The following is a 4,822-nucleotide window of genomic DNA, read 5'->3' as shown; positions in this document are numbered from 1 at the left end:
TCAGTCTCTCTCTTTCTTCTCTGGCCTCTCGCCCTCTCTTTCTTCTCTTCGTCAATCTTCTCAGTTTTCTCTTCGTCATTGAGAATTCGAGATCGTCAAGGAGACTGCCAAGGACTGGAAGGGTCGTCAGTCCTCTCAGTTTTCTCGTCGTCTCTGGTCTCCGCCGCCGCTCCGGTCATCTAGGCCCTCAAAGAGCTAGATCATGACCGCAAGGCCACTTCTACAGATCCAGAGCCTCTCTCTCAAGTACTCTCTATCTCTATATCTGTATATCTATAGATCTTTTTACCTCTGTTTGATTCTAATTGATATTAATAGTTTTGTAATTCGTAAAAATTGAGATGAAGGTGTTCGTTGCAGATCCAGCTTTACTGCTGAAGACATCAAGCAGCTCCGGTACGTTTTGCTTTCTATGATTAATTTGCTTATTGTGTGGTTGAACATATGGCCAAAGTTTGTGGCTTTATAATCGATTACTGCTATTGATCTGTAAATTCATGCTCTGTATTTCTACTTTACCATGTGGCTTTCGAATTTTGAATCTTAACAATAGTGTTTTCTATTCTATAATTTTGAGTTTCTGCTTTTGATGAATATTTGGTTTCAATTTTCTTCTGGGTTCGTTTTGATTTTGTGCTGGTATGAACTTAATGGCAGGGAATCTGGGGTTGTAAAGGTGCAGTCAAGAAAGAAAGCAGAGATCTTTTTAGTACGAACAGATGGATTCTCTTGTACCCGAGAAAAAGTGAGAATCCTCCCTGGCCTTTACTCATTTTCTTACCGATGATATGATCTGATAGTAGAATATGTATTAATTCCTCAGTCTTCCTGTGCCATGTTTACATTAATTCAATAGCATATCTATGCAGAAGATAATGACCAAGTCCAAGAATTTCCTCAACAATCTCATCAAAACCTTCGGGTTCAGCTAAAGCAAAGGTAAAAAGCCAAACCTAGATTCCAGTTTCTTCAATTTCAACTTCAAGATATGATCTTTTAAGATTTTGCTCTGTTTTGTTTTTTTTGATTGATCATATGGCAATAACGAAGAGGACTTAGAGAGAATTGCTCAACAGGAATAGGTTCTCCAGTTTACAAGGTTAGATCCGAATCCGATTGAGTTTTTCTTTTTGGTACATTTAGATCCGATTAAGTTTTGAGAACTGATGTAGACTTGTTCTGCTTTCTCTATTTTATATGTAATTGAGAATTTTTGCTCTATGTTATAAAGTTCCTACTTTCTCTATGTTCATATTTAATTTTATTAAATAGGTTAGTTGGTGAAGAACTGGAATCAATTATAGACAAGGTGGTTTTGATGGCAACATCACCTTTAATTGATTGCATTCATTAAGGATTTAGCATATTTATGTTTTGTTCATGATTCGGTGTGCACAACTGCACATGCAGATACACGTATTCTCTATTTGTTATGTCAAGATCAGCAACCTTTATTCTAGGGTTTGTTTGTTATGGGTATGGGTATTTTTGTTGCCTTTGGCTATTCTAATGTGGTTTTTGTTAATTTCTATTTAATTTAAGATTTTGATTTTCTGGGTGTTAATATTTTGATTTCGATCTTGGTTTTCATGCATGTTCATGTCACTTCCCATTTCAAGCAAAGAAAGTTATTATATTTTTTATTTATCAAAAACATAGGACAAAGATTGACTGTGGCGTTTTATATTGATTTGGATTTAGAGATTGACTCAGTTTGTGTGATCTGAAATGTATGCAGGAGCTTTGGCAGAGATTACAAGCATCAGTTTTGAGACAGAAGAGGGATGCTCTTTTTTGTTTTTGTTTTTGATGTCTTTTGCTTGTGTGGGTGGTTATTGGTTAATGGGTTGCTCTTTTATTTTATTTGTTATATGGAAAAGGCTCCAATGGCCTTGATTCCTAATTTCCTAGTTTCCGGAGTAATTTTTGTAAGTAGATGGACTTGATTCTCTCGAGTCTACACCAATGTGTTTGATGCATAGTTTTATTTTTTGGTGAGGAAGGGCCTAAAAGGCTAGCAAAAAGAGAGAGAATGAACTATAAAAAAGACCTGGAAAACAAAAAAAACACAATTATTAAATTATTTTTATTTTAAGAAATTAGAAGTTCGTAAAAATATGTTTTTCTAAAAAAAAAAAAAAAAAAAAAAAAAAAAAAACCGAAACTGGGCCGAACCGTTCGGTTTTCGGTGTCAACTTCTCAAAACACAAAAACCGAACCGAACCGAACCGCACCGAGTCCAAATTCGAATTCGGTTCGGTTTAGGCTCGGAACCGAACCCACCCCTACATGCAATTAAAATCTCACCAAATAAAATGCAAACATTTAACAATCCCCACTAACAGAAAAATATCAATTCCTGTAGTACATCATAGTTGCAAGAAAGAAATATGTGACAATGTGCACAAGGCTACATTTGATTGACGGATTGGGGTTGTTGGCCCTATCCTGTATAAAAAAAATGCAAAAATTCAATATAATGCTACAAGTCTACAACACACACAAAGCATCAATACCTTCATCAAAACTATTAGTTTTCCATATCAACACAAGTGAAACATAAATTTCTACATATGTTGCTTCAATGTAGTTGAAAAGTATAAAAAGATGATCACTGAATCAAAACTTTGTACATATCTGTATTACAAAATAGAAACAAACATGCAATATGTTATATTCATGAACGGAGAACCTAGAAGTTGCCTGAAACATCCCTACAGATAATTTCTGAGAAACCACCAAGGGATATCAACCTACACCCATCCCCGATTGGAAATAGCAAACAGCACAAACTCAAACTCCTCACATCGAAACCACAACAAACCTCTTCATGGTTTCGGGACTGTCAGATCCTCTAGAGCAAACTGAGTACCAAAAAACTCACATAAGCACCAACTAACAATACCATTGAAACAAGGGCTTACCTTATCGACCTTCATTGGAGCCAGATTCGAGCTGAGCACGGATTTGAATCTTAGCTGCTACTGCTTCAGAGATTTTGCAGATTTAGGCCTGTGAAATCTGAAATTTGAGCTTGGATTAACATATTGCTACAGCTTTTACATGGAATCGAAGAAAAATTCATGAACCAAGTTCGAAATTGAAGAAAAACTTACTCTGCTACTGTGTTTGCTCCGTCGCTGGGGGTTTTGGGATTTGCGTTTTTGGGTGTTGGGTATTAAGTTAGTGGCATGCACGTAAATTTTGATGAAAACTGAGCATTTTGCTTATTTTCATTAAAATTCGGAGCCAGACCTGCTTCATTTAGTTTTGGGCTTAAGCTCGTGTCCTTATTTGTATAAATCTATTTGAAGGTGGGTTTTCTGTGTTTACATCTTTAGTCTGGTGCTACAGTGTAATTTACTAAAAGATAAATACCCTGTAACTATCATTAGGAAGTTACATTATATCTGTTCAAAGAGTCGTACTGAGCTAAAACGATGTTTCAAATTGAAACAATGCAACTGATGCCTTTAAATTAATAAACACATTCCTTCACAAACAGACATCTGACTTGTATAAAATAAACTTCAATTCCATCATTAGATTATCCATTATTGAAATCCTTTGCATCAAAATTTCTTCAAAAACATTCAACCATACAAGAGAGAATACTACACAATTTGTGTTCATTTGTTTTCTAGCTAGTAGTTCTTCTTCTAGAAAAGATTTCTTGGAGAATGGCATGTTGTTTTACCATCAGGAGAAATGCATAGAATTGAATGGGTATATCGTTTTTGTGGAGTGTTTGTAGAAGGAGTTTGTTTAGAGGCGGATTTGATTCCATTTGAGTTAGTGGAGTTTGATGTAATCCTGGGGATGGATTTTCTTCGGATGCATCATGCCTTAGTGGATTGTTTTTGTAGTACGGTGTTGTTTCAAAGTCCGGGTAAGCCAAATGTCACCTTTTATGGTGAACGGGAGGTTCTCCCATCTTGCATAATCTCAGCTTTAACTGCTAAGAAGATGTTGAGTAAGGGTTGCCAAGCTTATTTGGCACATGTGGTGAATACAAATGCAGAAGTTATGGACCTTAGCCAGATTCCGATTGTTGGTAATTATCCAGATGTATTTCCAGATGAATTGCCTGGTTTGCCCCCGGTGCGAGAGATAGACTTTACCATTGATTTACTTCCTGGTACAACACCCATCTCTCAAGCACCTTCTAGAATGGCACCGACGGAATTGAAGGAGTTGTATATACAGTTGCAGGAGTTAACTGATAAAGGTTTTATACGACCTAGTGTATCTCCCTGGGGTGCACCTATGTTGTTTGTGAAGAAGAAAGATGGTACCTTAAGGCTTTGTATTGATTATCGGAAACTAAATAGGGTGACTATAAGGAATAAATATCCCTTGCCCCGCATTGATGATTTGTTTGACCAGTTGAGGGGTGCTAAAGTATTCTCAAAGATTGATTTGAGGTCTAGATATCATCAGTTACAGATTAAGGAGGAGGATGTAGCCAAAACTGCTTTTCGATCACGTTATGGTCATTATGAGTTCCTTGTTATGCCTTTTGGGTTGACAAATGCACCCGCTGCTTTCATGGATCTCATGAACAGGGTGTTTCGCCCATATCTTGACCGCTTTGTGATTGTGTTCATTGATGACATATTGGTTTATTCTAAGAGTGAAGAGTTGCATGCGGAGCACTTGAATGTTGTGTTGGAGACTCTGCGGCTACACCAATTGTATTCTAAATTCAGCAAATGTGAGTTTTGGCTTGACCAAGTGACATTCTTGGGTCACGTCATTACAGCTGCTGGTGTTAGTGTTGATCCCCAAAAAGTGGAAGCAGTGTTGAATTGGGAAAGACCTA

The 4,822-nt window shown here is 36.8% G+C and overlaps 1 long non-coding RNA gene across 1 annotated transcript; it reads left to right on the top strand.

Annotated features, from left to right (window-relative positions):
- LOC133746105 (uncharacterized) lies at positions 1-1,981 on the top strand. The gene is made up of 4 exons (XR_009863963.1): positions 1-396; positions 658-745; positions 870-1,099; positions 1,739-1,981. It is a non-coding gene; the product is annotated as an uncharacterized LOC133746105 (long non-coding RNA).
- Positions 1,982-4,822: the final 2,841 nt, after the last annotated feature.

Source organism: Rosa rugosa, chromosome 4, assembly GCF_958449725.1.
Source record: "Rosa rugosa chromosome 4, drRosRugo1.1, whole genome shotgun sequence".
In the NCBI taxonomy this organism is placed as follows: Eukaryota; Viridiplantae; Streptophyta; class Magnoliopsida; order Rosales; family Rosaceae; genus Rosa; species Rosa rugosa.
Note: the sequence above shows the minus strand (reverse complement) of the source record. Positions and strands in the feature narration are given on the sequence as shown.